General features: G+C 45.1%; 2 protein-coding genes across 7 annotated transcripts in view; both read right to left on the minus strand.

Annotated features, from left to right (window-relative positions):
- The window catches only part of DAB1 (DAB adaptor protein 1), a 477,594-nt gene extending 462,572 nt beyond the window's left edge, over positions 1–15,022 (minus strand). For 2 of the 3 annotated variants that reach the window (XM_057409278.1, XM_057409281.1), the window contains exon 1: positions 14,176–14,283. The gene's annotated coding sequence lies outside the window, so the exon portion shown is untranslated. Of the gene's footprint in view, positions 1–14,175; positions 14,284–14,630 lie in introns of those variants that run through there. The other variant, XM_057409280.1, reaches the window with a different exon arrangement.
- Positions 1–23,067, minus strand: part of MYSM1 (Myb like, SWIRM and MPN domains 1) — a 219,799-nt gene that overhangs the window by 56,834 nt on the left and 139,898 nt on the right. The window lies entirely within an intron of this gene.

Consider the following 23,067-nt stretch of genomic DNA (forward strand, 5'->3'; position numbering starts at 1 on the left):
ACAAAGTTTAATTTTCTTCTGTGTTTTACCACAGAGAGGGGAGAAGAACTTGGTTTCACTGCCCCATTCATGGCACATCCTTGGGTCTTTATTGAAGTTACCGGCTCCTGGATGCAAGAGTCTCCAAAGTAGCTTTCAATAACTTAATTAAAACAGTAACAAAACCCCACACACCAAACTCTCACCACCTTCTAAATTGTCTTTGTCTGCGTGAGTGCAGTTGATCAGATAAAGGATATTAAATGGCCTTTAAGTCTGACAGCAGAGAACAGCTCTAATGGGAGTCCCCAATAGTGCTGCTAGCAATATACTGTACTTACAAAACTGTAACATCAAGATGCCAGAGCAGAGCCATGATCTATATTTCCTGCAAACCAGTTTTCTTCTTTGTGGAGTGGATGGAAAGAATCCAAGTGCTTTTTAAGTTCCTTTTCGTTCTGCTGGAACTATGCCTTATCTTACACGTTTTTCCTACACCCAACTTTTCTATGCCCCGCAGCACTTAAAGCATGAATTATCTACAGTCTATTTATGCAGTTATAAACAATAAATACTGCAAAATCCTGTTTAAGCTGCAATTACCGGGAACAGAATCCTTTATACCTCATTTCTCTACTTTTAAAAGGAGCCAAACCCCTTAAAGGGGACTTCTAAACAGAAGAATGGTGTTACAGAGGAATAGAGGTCACACATTCCGAGGAATTGATGTGGATTCATTATTGATGGAGTACAGCTTAGCTGATGCTGTCAGAGCATACGAGTTCACACCTTTCCACCCTCAAAAGGATACATCCTCATAGGATGGTTTGAGTGGGAAAGGGCCGTAAGATCATTCAGTTCCAACCCCCTGCCATGGGCAGGGACACCTTCCACTAGACAAGGTTGCTCCAAGCCCCATCCAACCTGGCCTACCTATTCTCTACACCTTGTAGTACTGTACCTTTTCTAAACAGTGTAAGCAAGGGAAACATTAAGCCTAGGCCATAGGGAAAGGCTTAACTGAGCTTTTAGCGAGGAGACACCCAAAAAGCATCCGCTGCTAGCACACGGTAAAACCATCACTAGGGGCTGAAAAGACTCAGAGAAAGAGCTGTTCTGCCCCATCTCTGAGGGTCACTGCTTGGCTTCTGCACACATGAAGACACCGAAGCTTTCAATATGAACATCAAAGTGAGGAATTTACTCTTTTGGGTCCCATCCTATAGGAAAACTGTACCCTTCAAGGAGAACAATAAAATCAAGACAATGTCTTTAGAAGAAATAAGATATCCCTCCCTGACTTTGACTCCCACTGCCTTGTGATATCCCTAAAAACTCCCTTTTTGCCTCAGGAGGAGTCACTTCACCCATGCCCCGTACAGACACACGATGCTCAGAGTGGTCAACAAAACACCTGCAAGGGTTCCTATTAAGCTTGTTTTCCCCACCCCACCTCCTTCCAGCTCTCCTTGCCAAATGCAAACACTTTCCCTCAGGCAGGAATATCTGGAAACAGAACACCTGATGCCGGTTTTATTCCAAGGCTGTCCCACGTGTGTTGAGTGTCAAAGAGAGCCATGTTGTGCCACAGCACCCACTTGTCTCAGGGAAACTGAAACCGTTCTGTGTCTAACACTTTGAATGATTTCCCAACTTCTCACTTGCCCCATCTGCTCCTCTCAGTTCATTTTGATTTGTTTTAGCCTTTTGTGCCTGCAGTGGCACCAACAAAACTGCAGCATCACTGCAAGCTCCTCTGTTATGGAGCAGTGCCAAGTTTGCCTCAAATTCAGCCTCCTCCAAAAGAAAGATACTAAGAAATGAGATCTCAGACCACTTCTGCTGTCTCTCCCTTCCTCCAAAACGTGCACAGGCAGCTTTCTGGCTTCAGTGCTGAGCTCTACAATACACCAGCTATAAGATTACCAACATGAAAATTATAAAGCAGATGTCCACAGAATACAGCAAAGCACATGAATGCCATATCGCAGTCCCAATTTTCCTTTATTAGTTGGCCCAATTAGCCAAGGAATTAAGTCAAAATTACTTCATAGAATCCCAGACTGGTTTGGGTTGGAAAAGAGACCTTAAAGCTCATCCAGTTCCAGCCCCCTGCCACAGGCAGGGACACCTTCCACTGGAGCAGGCTGCTCCATGCCCCGTCCAACCTGGCCCTGAACACTGAAAGGGATGGGGCATACTTAAGTTTATGTATTACTTTGTTTCTTTGCTGTTAGCAGGGTATTTATAGGATCTCTAAGGCAAAAATACCAGCTATTTGCAACACTGCAGAAACCAGGATTCTGAAACCAGGCAGAACTTTTAGTTAGGTGGGAAAACTGATAAAAGCAATAGGTGAGACACATACGTGAAAGGGATCTTTTGTTAAGGCAGTACCCAAGGCAGGCAATCACAGTGTTCTCCTCGAGCTTCAAGAGTCAGGGTACACCCATCCAGGGTTTTAAAAAGGGCTTCAAATATGATGGAAGAAAGATGCTACTAACAAAACATGGACAATAACCACCACAATCTCCCATACAAGACTCCCTTGAAAAAAGACCTAACTCTGAGCAGAACCTTAGTAAAGGAAACTGAAAAAAAACACTCTCGCAGGCTTGTTCATCTCCCCACAGGCTTCAAGTCAGCGATGACCAGATTAATGAGGGTCCACAGAGATGTAGGTGTACCTGTGAGAATGCAATCAGTCGTATACTCACTGCTGAGTCACCAAGTACTGACTACACAGTATTGCACAGGGAGAAACAACTGATGGGGAACACTTAGAGCTCCTATCCCTACTCCTGTTCAGCATCACTGCAAGCATCATGGCAACAAAAGCTCGATACTCTCAGACAGTGGCTGCATGTTGCCTTAGGTTTATGTTAAGGAGGTCTTGAGCTCAGTGAAAAGAAATATTAAACCTCTCCAAAACTCTGGCATACACTTCAAGTGCAACATACCAAGCGTACCAAGTGACTCTACATGTGGCTTGCTTCGGTATTTGTAACTCATGTTCAGGATGTACCAGATAACCATGAATTTCTGCTTTAGCTTCAGTAAAGCACACAGTGAGTGTACCAATCCTCACCCATACTTGGCACAAGCTCCACTTTGCCAAATCCTTTAGCTAGACTTTCTTACAGTAGGCTCAGTGGTGTCTTATTTCCCCAGTGTTCATTCCTTCCTTCTGGTGAAGGTAATGAAATTTAGCTTTACAATTCAAAAGATATATGGCTATACATCTTAAAAGAGAAGTCACTAAATGCACTGCTGCTGCAGCATTCTGAGCAGCCAGTCACTAAGCTGAGCTGGTCCTGAATTCAGGGAACGTCGTTCAGCGGCCATTGGGGAGTAAATGAGGCAGAAAGCAAGTTAGCCAGGCAACTGCGGAGCCGAGAGCCCAATCAGATGTGGGAGCTGCAGGGGAAGCAAAGGTGAACAGAGCTAGAGAGCCCGAATCTGACATTTGCAAGGTAAAATATGATGTTTGCCACTAATAGGTAGAAGTAGGAAGAGAAATCTTACTGGCAAATATGCTGGCTGCTTCATAAACTGCTCCTGGGAAACTCTTTGGAAGGCTGGAGTGCACGTCAGTGCGCATGTGTTCATACAGCTGCTTCCATAAAGGGGGAAAACTAAATCAGGATACGTATCAAAAGAATGAATTATCTACCTTCAACAGACACACCGCTCTCCTTCAAAAAGCACAACTGCTCCAGTCTCTGTTCCTATCTGTTGATATCTGCTGACAGGTAAAAAGTACTATTCCACCCCCAAATTTGTACCTCTGAAATAGGGGCTATATGATCCCCTTGTCACTGTTAAATTCCTTAGCAGGGGTGACATACAGCATCATTTCAATGGTGAAATCTCAGTTTTGACATACTAGAAGAAAAGTTGTCGGTCAAATACCTCCAGCCAATTGCAAAATACTCTAATTTCATTAATAATCTAAGAGGAACCTTTTTGTATGGCTATTTTGTATTACTATACAACTGCAAGCTACTCCACCGCACAATTACAGTACCTGAACTTGGCTTTTTAAATGCTGCCTTGTGTAAACTCCACCGTGCTTTGCACCTGAAGTGATAATCTGAAGGCAATAGAGTCTGTAATGAGTTACATTATAGATGAACTCTGCTCCAGGTCCTCCCACTAACAAAGGCATTGACCCTAGAACCCTGAACAAGGTGACACTCTTCCCACATGATTATCAATTTATTTCTTCAAAACATGCATACAGAATGTTACAGGGACAGACAAGCATTTCCACAGGGGGGAAAACAGAGCTTATTTCAAATTAAGAAAGCCACTTGGAATTGAGATTACTTAGATTCAGAATGAACTGAGCAAACCATAACCTCCAGGACCAATAGTGATATTAAGCCTAAATCATCCCTCTATATGGGAAGAATGCCTGGTCTCCTGTGACTTGGCATTAGATAACCTGAGCTTGTGGAAAGTAAACTGAAAAGAGAAACATGCAAAGGAAATAAAAGAAATGCCTGGCCGATCTATATCCTCATTAGCAAGGAATGGCTCCATCTGAGCACTGAGTTGCTCAAGGAATTGGTAGTGGTACATGTGCCTTTTCATGGTAACCTGTGCAAATCTGGCTCAGGCTGATAATGATCAAACCTAATTACAATTTGACAGCTCTTCGGTGGCTTATGCAGTGCTTAAGATTTTATCACAAGTCTCATGATATTTATTCTTAAGGCCTAATTCCTAAAGTCAAGCAATTACACAAGATTTTCCGCTTCCAATAAAAATGAATCAGAGTTTCCACCCCATGAGCTTGGAACAGAGCTTTAAACATGACCCAAATGCAATCGAATGGTTTCAAAACTCAAAAAGAAAAGCACAGATTGTTTAAATTTGCAAGATTTTTGAACAGAAAAGGTGATGTTTTAAACACTAAGTCAGGAGCTGGAATGGTTGGTTGATAAAGCTGCTCATGAATCATCTCATTTCAACTTCTGGTGCTCAGAATAGACCAGCAGCCACTATCACAACCAGTATGTTCATGGCCTCTAGAAAAACAGGTTGGGAGAGTAGGACTGACCTCTCCTTGAGGCTATTCTCTTGGCATTCATGCTGATACACAGCATGCCTCCTCCTCAAGGAAGCCTCATTTGGCCCTGCTCTCCTTTCAGGGAGCACATTCCCTTCCCAAGTTCCCATTTCAACACTTTATACCAGGACACCAATTACTTATTCTTTTTATTTTTCTCCAATATATACATTTAAAATTCTGCTGGATCCCTGTACAAGCTTCATACAGCTGCATAGCCACATAGAGGTGGATACAAACACATACAAATTACATCTCTAGGGGGCTGGAACTGGATGAGCTTTAAGGTCCCTTCCAACCCAAACCATTCTGTGATTCGAAGTGAAATAACAGACCTTAAATCAAAGCCATTGATTCAAACTACAGCAAAATATACCACCTGCACAATGAATTACTTCTATTTTCTACAACTTTATAACACTGAGTGCCTTGCCAGAACTTAACACCTTTCCTCCAACACTGATGCCTGTCTCCTAGAAATAACTTGTTCCATCTCCTATACTCTAGTCCAGCTCAAACACGTTTAAATCAAGAGAAAGAGATGACAGCAAGGGAGAGGAGATGGTTTGCTATCCTACAGTGGCTTTTGGCTAAGTTTTTCACCTAAGGAAGCCCTTCTGGCTGGGAGCAACGAGCCAGCTGGCCCTGTATGCAACAACCTTGACTCTTTGGCAGTCACCAAGAGCAGACACATATTGCGATAATTCACCAGAACACATTCCCAGCCTCCAGACATTTAGGAACCTGGCATTTCCACACCAGAAGCAGTATCACTCCGTGCATTACTCCTCAGTTCTACCCCAGACTTTTACAGAAGACTGGTCTGTGTAAGCTTTTAGCCCCCGCAGCACCCCAAGGCAGTGAGCTTGCCTGGTAACCACCACCTTGTGCAGACTTGTTCTGTATCTGCTGCTTCCTCGTTTCATGTAAGACCCTTCACTTAATATATCAGAAAAGACAATTCCTTATTCGGTTCTCCATATGGTTTTAACAGGGCTCTTTTCTGGGGTGACCTTGTCTTCTTCCACTACCTCTTTTAAACTGGAGGGACACAGAAGCTTTGCCCAGGGTAGCTCAACTGCACTCAGAAAACAGACATTCAGCTAAAAATCCTTCACTTCTGTTTCTGTAAAACAGTCTTCCTAACTTACTTGTCCATCCCAAACTTAGCACAGCACTCCAGAACCTTTAAAAGCATGATACTCACCTACCTACTCCAGTTTTCTTCCATACGATACTTACAAGACGTGACTATATAGAATTGAAACCACATAGCTTGGAAGGAAATCAGACACCCAGATCTTTGAGATCTCTCCGGCTTTGGATCAGGGAAACCTTTAGGTCCACCACATCAAACCAGAAGACTAGGATTTTGATCATACAATGAGAAAGATGGTAACACTTCAACCCTAACTTCAACCCTGCTGTTTTCTTTCTATACTTGATTCCTAAGAGGAGCCTCAAATATGCATAATAAAAACTGGAACATTTCAGACACTAGGCACAGCTGACCCTTACATAAAACTATTCTGCTTCAATAATGTGAAGGAAATGATGCATTAGTATCAAACACGACTGTTATAATTTGTAAAGACAGCAGGGATGCTGAAAAGCTTTCTTTTTTTTTTACTATTAACAGTATGTCTGTTCATAGTAAAACACACACTGTACCAAAGTGGGATTATGACTTGAGAGGCCACTCATCCTGATGTCCTGATCTCAGGACATGTTCTTCCAAACTCTCACATGCAATTTACACTTACACGTCCACTAACGACTGTTGGAAAGTCATTTATATGGAAAACTGCTGTAGACAACTTGTGATTTAACTGAAGTGACACCACCATTACCAACAAAGAACAGACTCTCAATCCTAACCAAGGCTTGACTCCAACTCTACACAGCCCTCCTGTGCACCAAGCCACAAAGCCTTTTGCCCATGGAAAATACTGAACCAAGATATTTTAAAGCATGAATTTAAGCTCATTTGAAAGGCTGAAAACCCATGTGGAGGCATGGTTATTTCAATAGTGAAGTCGCAATTTTCAGTTTAGCTTTAGCTAACTGAAGGCATTTAAACATTAAATCTATATAAGCCAGTCCTAATCTGAAAGATGCTTCTGATAAGGGCCTGTACCAGCTTAACAGTGTAGGGAAAAATAGATCAGTTTAAAGGGAGACTTGCTCAGTGATCATGTACCTCTCAGACCTATGACTGGAGGGACTTTGGCCTAGTGACAGTAATGACACACTTTAACACAAGCCCGACATCATCTCTTCATTCGCCAGACAAATAAGATTTCACATTGGAAAACAGTAATGACAAAAAGGTAATATTTTCAGTCCTAAGTTATCTGCCCCAAGGGCACTTGACCTTCGCTGTTATTTCCACCCAGCTTGCAGTAAACCACCTGAGTGTGTACAAAATGTAATGAACAAAGAAATATTAAAAATGATAGAACGCTATTAAAGTAGGTCACAATTCAAACAGCACCATCACGGTGAAGATGATGTTTGCAACTACATCAGTCACAATCCTTCTCGCACAGGATGAGCTACTCTATAATTTATTTTGCCTAACAACAGCTTCTGTCCATATTCTCTCTCACTTCATCCCCAAAGACTCTATTAACGCAGCCCACTGTGCCGCATGACCGCATAATGCCCACATGAGGCATGAAATGTCACAGATCACAGCTTTACACCTGGCCAACATAATATATTCATCAAATTCTTCCAAGCAGTGGAAGCATTTGTTGTTATTTTGTGGGTCAAGCCACACAGAGGCAGATGGAATGGGCACTTTATTTACATGTGAAGTCCCTAAGCCCATACATTTTATTTATGATGAACAAAATCTGGGCTTACACAGTCATCTAAGAAGCTTTGAACCAAAGACGTTGTTATTTTACCAAGATAAGGAAGAGTGGTTTCCTCCAATGCTTCTGCATGACAATGAAGATTCATTTTGCTCCTTAACATTACATTCCACATACTCTGAACATCTTAAAAAGCTCAGAGCTGGGATTTTGATTCACATCCTGAGAGGAGATCCACATAATTAAGACCCACCTGTATGTTAAGGCAACTCCAACAGACAGGAACTAAATGATGAGACTCCCCAGCTGCACCATAAGTCTGTGTAACACAGAGTGGAGTGGTCAGCTCTTCCTTTTAACCAGAAATTCAAGACACACAGATGTAGATATTGGCTTCACCCATCCTTCCATGGACTACACAACAATCTAAAGCATCCACAAAGACAGGAAAATGTAGAAAGGAAATCCTTGGATGCAAAAATGTTTCACTTTATGTAAATTTTGAGTGAGTTTAAATCAGCATTTTTAATTGTTGACATTGATGTTACCATGAGAGTTTGGGGAAAATTTTGACATAAATAGCAAAAATCTTTGCTATAAGGAGAGTATTAACCCTGTTAGCTTTTCATTATCTGTGTTGCACATGAGTATTAGTGACATGGGTAGCCTAGAAGCCTAGCCTGCTTATGCTTTAGCTTGCAGGAAAACAAAATCTCAAGGCAGGACTTCTAGTAGAAAAGAAAACTAAAGAAGTATCTACTATTACACTGCTCTTCGTATATTTCTAATAAAATGGATGCATGGATGTTAATGTGTCTGCATCATATCTCATTTTATCTCTCAGCACCAGCCACTGCTTCATGACCTCTAAGCCAGGCTTCAAGCCCTTTGATGAACACACTAAAAGGTACCTCGGTGGATGCAGAGCAATCCTTCAAGTTCACAGAACTGTATTTTGATTGAATCACAGACGCACCATCCCAAAACTTCCAAAAGAACATGAAGCCTCTTCTCCCTCTGAGAAGCATACTGCAATCCCACTGCTTTTATAGCTTGAATACCACAAAGCACTGATATTAACATATATGTATAAGTGGACAACTTCTTACATAGAAGATCAAGTTCAGATAGCTAAAATCATGATTATAGAGAAGGGAATGTTTTAAACATCAGCTCCTTTCTCCTGAAACACCAGTTTCTGTATCATGTGCTTACTATTGACAGACGATTCTTCAACCCACAGTCCTCCTAAAACAGGGGAGAGAACCATCATGCTACAGCTTAGGGAAGAAGAGAGAAATGGCCAACTCAAACCGTATGGGGACTTCTCCAAGCAAAGACCATAGTTAATCTAAATTGGAACTGGGACTTGTTGGTCCTTGAAAAGAGCCGTTGCAATGTCTTCTATTCACTGATACAACCTGATGTAAAGATCACCTGGAGTCACCAAGGTTGACCATGTCATACAATACTCAGCCACAATACCTAAGGTTGATAGAGTTTAGAGGAACCTGCAAGTAATAACACGCATGCAAAGACATGACCACTAACACAACAAAATTCCAGGGACGGGAGGAGCAATGGTGCAAGAGCATCTTTAGCTAACACTCCACAAAAAGGAAATTAAGGAGAAACGAAACATCAAGTAATGCTGAGGGTCTGGATTTCCTTTCAGCTTAGCAACTCAAGGTGAAGAAAGGCCCTGGGCATATGGAGTTCCAAGGCAGGAGTGCCCGAAGAGCCTCGAGCCTGCAGGGAGGAAAGCACATTGACCAAAGCACCCATTTCCTAAAGGAAGGTAAAGCATTCACTTCATCCTCAGGACGAAGTGAAAGCTCAGGCTTTCAAATGAGATGTAAAAAGAGAGCCCTGACCATTCATCATCGTTAAAGATCCCATGACAATTCTTGCAAGAGTAAAAATGTTAACTAACATGTCCTGGCCAATATCCAACTCAGATAATTGCATTCTGCTTCCTAAATTCCCCTTACAGTTTCAATTGGATTAGTTTTTCTTCATTCCTCTTCCCTAAACCCCTCCTGCATAATGCTTCCAGCCCAGAATGGCTGCTGTATTCCACTCCAGAGGTGTGTGAATTATCAGTGTTGTGCAATCCCAACATACATTCTGTATACATTAATCAAGGAAAATGCTTTGGGAGCTGGAGTAAAACCCTCACCTCTCACTGCGGAGCATTTAACTTCTCAAATGAGAAATCCCACTGATGTTATAAGATTCTTTTTCTTTATTCCTAAAATATAGCCCTGGAAGGGTAGAGGTACCAAACACAGCCTCCTGCCAGTTAGAAACATCCTTTGTTGGGCCCTGCCCTGAGTTTAAGGAGCCAGATGCAGTTGCTTTGACTTCAATAGAACTCTGCTACATTAAAACAGGAGTAAATATTCACACAGTATTTCTCCACTAAGTCACTCATGTTTAAGTGTTGCAAGAATCAAAGAAGTTGGCTGTTGAATGCATCAATCTGTGGATAGGAGAGAGGAATATCAGAACATATTCTCCTCACTTCTAACTGGCTTGCACAATCTTCACGCTATTTTAAAGGCAAGTTGGAAGTTCTTTAACTTGGCATAGGGATGAAAAATGAAAAGTGCTGTGAAATATGAGTCTCCTGTTGTTTGTAATGTGTACTCTACTGTAAGTATTCACAACACTATGGAGGCAAACTGAAAAGTCCTGACCCAATGCATTTTACAAACAGGAGGAGCAAAGGTGATTTATGTGCATAAAAGCAAAAACTGACAAGCCTTTGATTTTCTTGTAGAACAATCCCAAAACGATTGTCAAGAGGTTTTGTGCCCTCTGCACTTCCCATAATGGGACCATTTTATCCAGCAAGCTGTTTTATAGACACCATATATAGGGGCATTTCCATCTGCTATCCAGGTTACTCAAAAGAATACTTTTCATTCCCTCCTCCAAGAGCTCGTAACAGCAGAGAACTGCTTGTTTTCATTTCCAGCCTGCTTCTGCATCCCTGGTGAAGTGTAAGACCACAATCATGCCACCTACTTCATTCCTTAGAGCTCTGATAGGAGAAGGACATCCTTAAAAATCCTAGAGCACAACTGTAGTCAGATGAATGGGGAGCACAGAACATACTCATTTTGGCATTTCCTCATGAGGATCACAACCCTCCTCCTTGTAGACACTGAGTAAGTGTCACTGTGAAAGCAATGGATTCGCCAGCTCCAGGCTGGGTTCATTGCAACATCATGCTCACTTCTCTACACCAAGTGTGGAAGGGGTGATGTGGGACCTTCAATAGCATCCGACTTTCAGTGGCAAACCCTAGTACTAGGGGATGAAACTACATGGTGAAGTTATAGGTTTGTAACAGGTTTGTGTCAGGCAGAAGCATGCCTTGGGTTCATCCGGTGAGCACAGATGGATCTGCAAAGGAATTTTATGTCAGACTCAGATGGTTAAAGAAACACAGACTGTTTCTGATCTGCAGCACACATATAAATTTGGTAGGGAGAAGGCTTATCATCAGAAGTGACTGACTCCAATTTTCTGCTGTTCTGGGTACCAGTTTTGACTCCAGCTCGGCTCCTCTTGCACACAGTAGCTGACATCAACACTGGAAACGATACCCATTCTCACCCATATACTCATCCATTCCTATAGTTTCACTTCAGTGGAGAAACAGGCTTGAACAGGAGAACACTGAAGCTGGCATTCTTAAGGTAAGTGGTGCTCAAGATTACTTGGCGTTTCTACAGTAAACACAGGGTTGAAAGCTTAAGCCCTTCCACTGAAATTTAATCTCAAAAGTGTACAAGTGAAGTGGCTTCACTGGAATAATGTCTCAGCCACTCCTTCCTTCCCACTCGCATCCTAAGACTACTCTATCTGGAGTGGAAACATTGGCATTAGTGTGCTCTGAAACGCAGTAGTCACTGCTACTACAATCGATACAGAATTAGCATGACTACAGGAACAGAAGCTTGGGATTAGAGAGAACTAAAAATGGAAGGATTTCCCTGCCCTCCTCTCTGCAACCCGAGGAACCCTTCCAAAACCTGCCTGTAAACAAGTTCATTCTCTGTCAGCTTTCTGGAGGAAATCATTACAGAGGCAAAATGAGAGAGCACCGGGTGCCACTCTGCAATAAGCATCTGTCAGTCAAGCAGGCGTCACCCCACAAGTCACCCCAAGCACTTCTATGATCCAGGAGGAGGGTGCTGGACACAGAGGGTTTGCTCAGAGCACTGTTGGAGGGATCAGACCAAAACTGTACTCCAGCCAGTGTCATGCTACATTAATATCTTGTTACTTAAAACAGAGTCATCCTCTTGGCCCCTCTCTGCTTCAAGCAGTTTATACATTTAATTCAATTTAAGATACGTGTTTGTTTACTAGAGCAAACAAAAACCAGTCATGAAGAGCTGCAGCTAGAGAGAAGTAAGCAACCTCCTTGCCTTCCACTCAAAGCTGAAGGTTTAGCACTAAATATTGACATTAGAAGGTAAGCAGCTTAGTTCCACTGCTGCTTTTCACACCCCCCAAGTACCCACTGGAGAATTTAGTGCAAGATCACGGGAGGAAATGTGCTGACCTACACTGTGACTTCAGCATTGCATCCCATAGAAACCACCGTCTGGAATGTGCTGAGGTTCCTCAGAATAAGCCTTCATCACTCCATTTGCCAACACCACCAACCTCAGGCATCTTTTTCCCTTTCATCTCTAGTTCTCCTTGCCTTCACTCCTTGCAGCATCACAGGCAGAGTAAACCAGGCATAGAAGAGAATGGTGGTATCATGTACCACTGCACTCTACCTGGTTAAGGACATATATTCAAGCAGCAGCCCTCACTGAGAATTAAAGGAAGAAGAAGAGGAAAGAAAAAGAAAAAAAAAAGAAGAGAAGAACCTGTTGCAAAAAGGAGAAAAATTACTCAAATCAAAGAAAAGCTTTAGGTTCGGGGCTCTTTTTACTTAGATTTTGGGGTTAGATTTACAACTCATGAATACCTACAGGCAGTTTAACACCACAATTTAAAAAGCACAGTCAAATCAGCTCAGGTTCCTTAAATCCAACATGATTATTTCCCATAGAACTATTGAAGTCTACTGAAAGCGTAGCTGCAGCATTAGAGGGTTATTTGCTCCAAGGACCTTTTTAATATGGCTGTATTGTAATACTGCAGTGCAAAAGCCTCTCTGGGCATAAAAAGGGATTGAGCTCAGAAACACAACTTGTGGGCAATGAAAAATACATTTGCTTCAATTTGCACTCATTTAATAATAGCATTATTTAAACAGATCAGTTAAAAGGACTACCCTCAACAGACAGCAGTGCACCTCTTCTCCTGAGGCTCCCAGGGCACCGAAAGCTATTCAGCTCTGCAAAACCAAATGCTCAAAGCAACCAGCAGCACTAGAAAGACCATATTTAAACGGGAGGAAAAACACTCTGTGGCTGACCAGAACCAGAAAAAGCAGCCCCTCTCTGTATCCCACCCCCAACATTTCACTTTAAAGCTGCCATATATTTCACTAGCAAGGAAAATTATATTCTTCCAATAGAAGCAACAACGTATCTGTCATCACACTTTGATTTTCATTCACAATCCAAAGCACACTGAATTTGCACACACTAGGAAACAGCTACCGGGTGCATGGTGTACCACATCACCACTCAACCCCCATTTATCCTCGCCTAATTATTCTCCTACAAGGTTATGCCTGGTTGCCCACTAAGATCACTGATTCATCACCCACACTAGAAACAGGCGCTGAGAAATAGCCTGAAAGGCAACCAAATATTTAGTCGGGTTGCAAATCTAAAACCGAGCGGGGACAGAGCTGGCTCAAGTTGCCCCTTCCCGGCTGCGCGCAGTGGATGGAGAAACCCCCGCTCAAGTCACACACACACAAGCACAAACCCAGGGAAGAAGCCGGTGCCTCCCGTTCGCTCCCCACCGCTCCAAGTTGCCTCTGGAAGTGTTAAATTATTCCACACGCCGCCGAGCTCCGCGTTCCCCCAGCGGAGCCGTCGCCGCTCGCATCCCGCCGCTCGCTCGCACGTCCCGGGCGCGCAGCACCAGCCCGCCCGGGTCCCGTCTCCCCCCCCCACCCCGCCTCGCTCGCTGCCGCCCTCCCGCCAGCGCCTCCCTCCCGGCAGACAAAACTTTGCGCTCAAGTCCGCACCGGGTTGCGCGGGCGCGGAGGCAGCGGCCACCCCACCGCCGCCACCGCCACCTGCTCAGCTGAGGGGCGGAAGGGTATGGGCGCAGCGCCCTAAACCGCGCATCCCCGCGGCTTGCGCTTCCTCCTACCTGCAGCCGGCGCCGCTCCCCGCAGCGCCCCGCTCATCCTCCCGGCTTGGCGCGGAGGGCTGCGCGCCCCGTTCCTTCCTTTGCTTTCCCTTCCCTCACTTCCCTTCGTTCCCGCTGCTGGACGCGGCTCCCCGGCTCTCCCCGCGTAGCGGCTGCGGTAGAGCCGATCCCCTGCAGCCACCGCGCTGCTACCGCATTCCCCCTAATAGCGGGGCGCGGCTCGGAGCCCCCCGCCCGGCACAGCTCGGCCAGGCCCGGGGGCAGGAGGCGGCGCACGGCGAGGACCCCCCCACTCTCTCGCCTAGAAGCATCTGCCCGGCCTCCTCAATCGGGGCTCGGGGCTTGTTGTTGGGGGATGAGTGCGGGGCCGCGGCTTCCAAATCGCTGTCTGCCCGCCCGCACCCGCCGTTAACCCTCCCGACACCCAGCGACACCTCTCCATTGCCCACTCTCACCATCATCCGCTGCCCTGGCTGCTGTCTCCTCCTTCTGCCCCAGCGCCGGGAGGTAATCTGCGAGGAAGTCGCCGAAGTCATTGCAGCGCACAGGCAGAGGGGCCGGGCTGCCCATCGCACCTGGCTTCCTGGCGGGGGGGCTGCAGTCGAAAGCTGCCTCGGAGGAATGGGACACCCGAACCGCTGCCCAGCCTGGGCAGCAGCATCCCTCTCCAGCGGTGCCTTTGGGCAGCAGAGGTAGGTCTACCAGATCAAGTGTGGACACTAAGAGGCGTTCTGGGCCCAGTGGGATGTGGCACCGCGCTTCCTTCCCATGCTGACTTCTTTTCTTTGGCCAGTTCTGCCTGGCTCTCCCACAAGAGGTTTCCTTCCTTGCTGCTGCCTCCCCCGTGCAGGGAGAAAGAATATAGATTACAGAACATAAAGAACATAAAGAATATGCTCTTGCTGCTTGAAGACGGACTTTGAAGGCAGAAATACTTTTGAGTGACAGCTTATAGCCACGGTAGATCAAACTTCCCTTTTTGTTCACAGTTTGATGTTAAATGTCTCTCTCGGAAGCTCTGACCTAACCCAGCTCTGTTGATAGGCAACTGGCCTGCTGGGCTGCCCTTCAGGAAGGAGAATCACTGTCTGTGTTACAGGTATCTGCTTGCTCTTTGGATCCACTCTTCCAACGGGATGTCACCAAACAGCAAAATTAATCCCTGGTGAGAAAGAAATTCATGTGTTAACTTGCAAAACCACAGCAGTGAGACAGTGATTGGAGTTTCTGTCTAATTCTAGGAGATCAAGCTTGTAATAGCTACAGAATGAGACTTAAGCTGCTTTGCATTTTCCCTCATCTATAAGATCATTAAAGCATCTGTGGATATTGCACCTCGCAGGGGAGGGAGGGAGCCTTGGTGGAGGGTGTTAACAGTGGCTGAGTTCAGTGGCCAGGGACGTGTGACAGGGTGTTAACCTTTGGTCACTGTGACCCAACACATTTGACTAAACCATTTTTCCTGGCCCCAATCTCTTACCAGCTCTCCCACGTCACATATTTATTACAAGAGCAATAGCTCTTCCGGCTTGTAGGCTTCTTCCATGCAAACCTTGAGCCCTTTGACAATGGTTGTCTCAGACATTTCGTTATCCTTAACTCGTGGGTGATAAAAGACAAATAAAGCTGTCAAATATCCTATTGATTATGTGATGAAGATATCCCCCAGTTGCCCTTCTTATGTTGAGTTTCTCCCATTCTATTTCTTTTCTGGGGTTTGGGTGAGGATGGAGAGAACAACCATGCCTACAAAACAGCACTGAACTTCCAGTCTGTCAGCCCAATCTGCTCCAACCCCACCACATCTGTGTGAGGATACAACTCTTGACAAAAATATATGGCAAATATCAAGCCCTGGTTTTCTGCTGTTAAATTACAGTGTCTCTGAAACTGTGATACCTTTCTTCTTAAGTAAGGTACAAAGCAGAATCTGAGAGATCAGGGTTCAGCTTCCAACTCCAGTGTAGGTTCCTTCGTGCTTGTAGCAAAAACACTTGCTAAAGGCAGACAGGATCATCCCAACAGGATAATCAGTTGGGTTCAAAAGTTTGCTGTTGGTATGTTTAACTCCCTGAGCTTTGGGAAGGCTCTTGGCTTGCATTGGAAAAGTGTTTGTACCAAGAGAAGAGGTTGGATGGGGCTTTTTACAAGGGCATGTAGTGATAGAACAAGGGGAAAGTTCTTCCCTGTGAGGGTGCTGAGGTGCTGGCACAGGGTGCCCAGAGAAGCTGTGGCTGCCCCATCCCTGGCAGTGTTCAAGGCCAGGTTGGACACAGGGGTTTGGAGCAAGCTGCTCAAATAGAAGGTGTACCTGCCCTTGGCAGGGGGTTGGAACTGGAGGAGCTTTAAGACCCCTTCCAACACAAACTGTTCTATCATGATTCTGTGATGACAATGAGGAGCATCAAACATACAAATGCTTATCTGCAATCCCATCCAAAGAGGCACAAAATCAGGAAGCACTTGCAAAAGATCCCTGGAAAAGATCTAGATGCAAGTGACATGAATTCCCATTCCTTAAACACAGATGTCTGAGCAAAAAAGCCACGTAAGTGCCTCTGAATGAGAGAATGCTGGAGAACCACCTGGGCCTGTGCCTCTGAATCAGCTGGGGAGCAGAGTGGCATGAACAGCTGAGCAAGCGAAGGAGCAAGCCCCCAGAGAGGGAGCAGGAGCAGAGATGCTGCAGTACACAACTGCAGTGAGGGACTGATTATACCCATCTCAGAGAAGGCAGAGTTTGAAATGGAAATGAGGAGATTTTCCTGCCACGCTCCCCAGCAGTTACAGTAAATGTTGCTTGAAGACAACAGGGAAGCAGGCAGCACGCAGCGTGGACTTTGTTTAGGTTCACTGTTATTCAGCTCATCTCAGAGGTTCATTTAATTGTTCTCCAAAAAGTTCCATACTGTAATGAAACATTAAGAAAAAGCTACTTCTATCTTCATATCTTCATTATTGAGGCCTCCCTGCATGTGGAGACTTTGGCTTATGTACCCAAAGCAGGGCAAATTACCAGTTCTTTACACAAGTCCCATCCTTATGGGCTTGGAAACCAAATATCACCTGTGATGCAATGCAAAGGCCTCTAGAGCCAGCAACTAAATAGCCCTCACATCTGAGCTGCACTGTGAGTACACTGCTTCCTTTTCCAGTCAGGCATGTTTGAGAATGCCTCAGGATGTAGTGCCTACTCAACCCAAAGATTCCCATAAGGAAACAAAACCCACCTTCAGTGGTGTACTTCAGGTCTCCCTGAACCTTCAAGGCGCGTAACTTCCAGGTGAGGATCAATGCAAACATCTAACAAACTTCTGCCTCTGCCAGAAAGAGACATTCGATTTGTCTTGCCATCATGCTTCCTCCCAGCTTGGGGATATTTTTCCTTCTTTTTTATGACTTCAGGAAACTCCTGGCTTTCTCAGCTAGGACATGCATCTGCTGATGGCACCTGAAAAAGAAAAAGAAACCTCAGATCTCTGATTTAGTGAGACAGAAGGACTGACAACATGCCCAGGAATGCCACAAGTCTCATGTGCATTGATAAATGTTCTGAATTTTATGCTGTAGTTCTTTTACTTCAGCACTTCCCATCCATGGATCTCATGGAGCATAATACTGGTGTCATTACCCCATTCTAGCAGGCTGAAGTGAGGTAGCTCCTGTATGACTAGTGGCACTGTCTGGAAGTAAACCAGGTAGCATGACTTGATATCCGTCAAATACAGAGTGATTTGGATCCTTGGGTGGACTACAAAGATCTTTCTTTCTGGAGGTTTCCTTTTGACCTCTGTTACAAAAAATATCCTGTATCCAACAATCAAAAGCAGGAGACTCTTTCATCAGGAGTAACAGTAGATGGTAGTGCCCTGTGTCCCTGCTGCTCCCAGTGCCGCAGACTCCCCCCAGCCAAGCAGCTCCTTTCTAGGTATTTCCTCTTTAGTCCTGGTGTGGAAGAAGGGAGTATTGCTACAACATCCCTTCCACTTCTATGAGACAATTGCTTAACGTTTTCTTAATGACTTCCTGATAAGTACAGTAAGTTAAAAGTGATTTCTGAGATACTTCCAATGAAATGCATTGCATCACTGTAGCATCCACCACATACTCTTAACTCCAATCTTTACATCAATATTCTGGTGCCAGCATTAGTCTGGATTTACATCCACCATATACACAAAAGACATAATATATGCAAATAAACATGCCCACCCCCTTAATCCACTGAAAGAATAATTTAGTAGATTTATGCAGTAGTCACCTCCAAAAAATACTGCTTCCCAAAGCAAAAGTCAAGTAAAACCCATTAATAGTAATGGCACTATTTCTCCCTTACAATATATTCCTCCATATGATTTCTCTACAGGAAAACACAGAAGATGTCTTTTTCCTGCCTCATGTTCCCTTTCCAAGATCAAACTTTCATAGCTTAACTATGAATTAAGAAAAATAAACTTAAAAACTGGCATTCACATTAGGCAATATTATGTTTGGACACAGTTATACCAGTGGCAATCCTGTCGTCATCCAGGCAGGAAACAAAACCAATACGTATTTCTTCAGTCACACATAAACTAATTCTAAATATCAGCTCTTTCCCAACTGGAGTTTATACTCTCTTCATAAAAATAGAAGGATGGCAGCTTGAGGGGAATTCATACTTACAACTAATTTAACAATAAATTAATGCAAACCATACACAACGTGGAGGGCTGTTTTACACAAATAAAGATGCTACATTCAGCCAGGAAGTTATTTGCTGGGAATTATTCCCTTAGTTCTGTTGGTTCCTGAACCTTTATGAGGGTTCTCTGGAAAGCAGCAAAAAACTCAAGCATCTGCAAATCAAAAGAGCATCAAAAGTCAAAGGAGTCCCTAAGGGAGATGAACTTCAATCCCAAAGTAGGGTAAACAACTGGAATTATTTACAGTGGAACATTATCATTTGTGATGATATCTGATTCATTATTTAATTGCACACTGGGTCTCCCTCGTAGGCTGTGGTAGACAACAGAGCCGTTTTATTCTGCCTTTCACCTGCCATGTATGTATGGAAATAATACACTTGATTTAACATTTCAGTGCATGGTGCAAGCTCCTGCCTCCTGCCTGCGTTTCAAACCTACTTGTTTCCTCCCGCCTGCTCAGAGGGGGTACACAGATCTCAAGGTTGATGAAATGACCCAGTACAGATGACTCCTCATCTCTTTGAGCCCTGGATAGCCGGCTGGCACATTTCCCTCTGGACTTCTTCCTCTTTTGAGCAGGGAAAAACCCTCAAAGGGAATTCAAGTCAAGAGCCAGCATGCTCGGTGGCACGTTGGACTGAGATGCTGTTAATTGCCACATGTCACCTTCCACGGCAAACTGAACTGTTCACAACAGCCCAGGAAAACATGCAGAGGGGTTTATTGCAAGAGATAGTAGGGCAAACAGCAGCAGTACTGTACAGTCCAGCACAAGGAAAAATCCAGCCTGCTTATCACCGCTTGGCATTTGGTACTGTAGCGCTGAATTTTCTTATTGGCAAGCTGAGAAGGAAAAGGCAGGTTTGCATTTCAAGACTGTCTTGCACAACAGCCTAGAAAGGATGAGCTCTTTGTCCTAGAGCACTTCAGCAAAATGGACTCAAAATCATGATTACTTATAACTAAGCCTTAGTTTCACTGTTTATTGCTGTTTTCTGTATGCTCTCACACCGAAGACGTCTAATATTCAAGCTAAGTTTCAAGAATCTCATGCTTTCCTTCACAATTTGCATAACCATGTGTGTCAATTGAATGCTAAGCTTAAACACCTCTTGGCTTAATCCCCTAATTTGCCTGGGTGGTGGAGGGGGGATGAAATGAGGGCGGTTCTGTTCAGCAATGCAAAGCAGCCAACAGAAGATGCCGCCAGGATTAACGTAATCCAACTGCTATAACCGTTCAATTTGGAGACTAAAGATGATAAAACCTATTTTCCTTGTCAATCAGTCATTGTGATCGACTTGCAAAAAAAATGGGGTGCAAATCAGGGTAAGTTAATGAAATCAGCAAAATTATGTCAAATGACAGTGCTGAGAATGAGGCCTTACATTAGAAGCATCCCACGATTACAGTATCACACAGCCTTGAGGCACTCCACTAGTCACAGGCCTCCAACTAGACTCAGCCCCATAGACTACAACTCTCTGGCTTCTCTCCTTCAGCCAGTTCGCAGTCCACCTCACTACCTGATCATCCAGTCCACACTTCCTCATTTTAGCCGTGAGGATGCTGTGGGAGACTGTGTCAAATGCTTTGCTGAAGTCAAGGTAGACCACATCCACCGCTCTGCCATCATCCATCCACTGTGTTATTTCCTCATAAAAGGCTAAGAGATTGGTCAAACATGATTTCCCCCTGGTGAAGCCATGTTGACTGCCCCTCATAACCTTCTTATCCTTGATATGCCTTAAGATGGTACCAAGGATAAGGTGTTCCATCACTTTCCCAGGGATGGAGGTGAGGCTGACCGGCCTATAGTTACCCGGGTCCTCCTTCTTGCCCTTTTTGAAGACTGGAGTGACATTTGCTTTCCTCCAGTCCTCAGGCACCTCTCCCGTTTCCCAAGACTTGGTAAAGATGATGGAGAGTGGTCTAGCAATGACTTCCGCCAGTTCCCTCAGCACCCGCGGGTGCATCCCATCTGGACCCATGGATTTATGGATGTCCAGATTGCTCAACTGGTCTCTAACCCATTCCTCATCGACTAAGGCAAACCGCTCCGTCGACCTGACTTCATCTAAGGTCTCAGGGGTACAGGGCTCTTCAGGACTGCCCGCAGCAGAGTAGACAGAGACAAAGAAGGCATTCAGTAACTCTGCCATCTCTTTATCTTCTGTCACCAGGGCACCCATCCCGTTCATCAGTGGGCCTACATTGCCTCTGGTGTTAGTTTTGTCTGCCATGTATTTAAAAAAGCTCTTTTTGCTGTCCTTGACCCTTCTTGCCAGGTTTAATTCTAAGGATGCCTTAGTCCTCCTAGCTGCCTTCCTACATCCTCTAGCAGCAGCCTTATATTCCTCCCAAGTGGCCAGCCCCTCCTTCCATGACCTGTAAACTCTCCTCTTCCACTTGAGCATACCCAGCAATTCCCTATTTAGCCACGCAGGTCTCTTGGCCCTCTTCCTTGACTTCCTACGTGTCGGGATGCTCCGATCTTGAGCACGGAAAAAGTAGTCCTTGAATGTCAACCAACTATCTTGGGCCCCTTTACCTTCAAGCAGCCCTGCCCATGGGATTTCCCCTAGCAATTGCTTGAAAAGGCCAAAGTTTGCCCTGCTAAAGTCCAGGGTTGCAATTCTACTTGGTATTCTACTAGTCCTGCCACACAAGATCCTGAACTCCACCATCTCGTGGTCGCTGCAACCAAGGCAGCCCTCAACCCTTACTGCTTCAACCAGATCCTCCTTGTTAGTGAGGATGAGATCCAGCAGCGCTCCTCTCCTGGTCGGCTCATCCACCATTTGCAGGAGGAAGTTATCATCCATACACTGGAGGAACCTCCTGGACTGCGGCTGGGTTGCCGAGTGGTCCTTCCAGCAAACATCAGGGAAGTTAAAATCCCCCACGACGACCACGGCCTGTGACTGTGAGGCCGCTCTCAGCTGCCTGTAGAAGGCCTCGTCAACTTCCTCACCCTGATCCGGTGGTCTGTAACAGACACCTACAACAGTATCCCCCCTGCCAGCCTGCCCCTTAATTCTCACCCACAGACTCTCAACTTGCTCATCATCTGTCCCTGGACAGAACTCGGTGCACTGTAGTTCCTCCCGCACATAAAGAGCAACCCCACCACCCCGCCTGGCTGGCCTGTCTTTCCTGAAAAGGACATAGCCTTCCATGACTATATTCCAGTCATGTGAGCTGTCCCACCACGTCTCTGTAATTGCCACCAGATCATAATCTCCTGACTTAACACAGGTTTCCAACTCCTCCTGCTTATTTCCCATGCTGCGCGCATTGGTGTACAGGCATTTCAGGGAGCGAGCTGAGCACACCGATTTCACCCTAGGATTGTAGGAGGCCTCCCAGTCTTCATTAATTCTGGAGCGCTGCCCCACTGGGGCAAGCCCAGCTACAACCCCATCCCCCTTCGAATCTAGTTTAAAGCTCTCCAAATGAGCCCTGCTAATTCGTGCCCCAGCATCCTTTTCCCTCTGTGAGACAAACCTTTCTCACTTGTCATTGTCCAGACTGGTGCCCTATAAAACCAGCCGTTATCAAAGAATCCAAAGCCCTGCCTGTAGCACCAGTCTCGAAGCCAATTGTTCATGAACTGAATCTTCCCATTCCTTCCCACATCATCAGTGGAAGATGGAAGGAGTGAGGAGAAGATCACTTGAGCCCCAGACTCTTTCACCATCCGCCCCAAGGCCCTGTAGTCTTTCTTCATCCCCCTCAGATTGCGGGAAGCAGCTTCCTCCCCACCTGTCTGGAAGACCAGCAGCGGGTAATAGTCTGTCGGGTGCACCAGGTTGGGGAGCGCCCTGGTGATATCCCTGATTGCTGTGAAGGGAAGTCAACAAATTGTAAGAAACCATATAATTAAGAGCTTATCAAAGCACTTTATCCCATCAAGCACTACCTTACAGATAGCATGTATTACTTTTATTAACACTTAAGGAAATGAACAGCAATGAGGATGCTTGAGACATCACAAGGCACTTGGAGCAAGCCAGGAACGGAAGCTGACATACCACTGTACATCCTAACTGATTGAGGAGGTTACCCAGGGAAACAGGAAAAAGAGTCATCACTGGCTGAAGCTGATGCAGGGTCTCCTGTTACTGCCAGTACCATCTGTGAGCAAAGCCCTGTGTCCTAGGCTGCATCACCAGCAGCATGAGCAGGAGGTCGAGGGAGGGGA

Source organism: Pezoporus wallicus, unplaced genomic scaffold (genome assembly GCF_028554395.1).
Source record: "Pezoporus wallicus isolate ANWC-B61680 ecotype Strahan unplaced genomic scaffold, APGP_CSIRO_Pwel_v1 contig_8108, whole genome shotgun sequence".
Lineage (NCBI taxonomy): Eukaryota > Metazoa > Chordata > Aves > Psittaciformes > Psittacidae > Pezoporus > Pezoporus wallicus.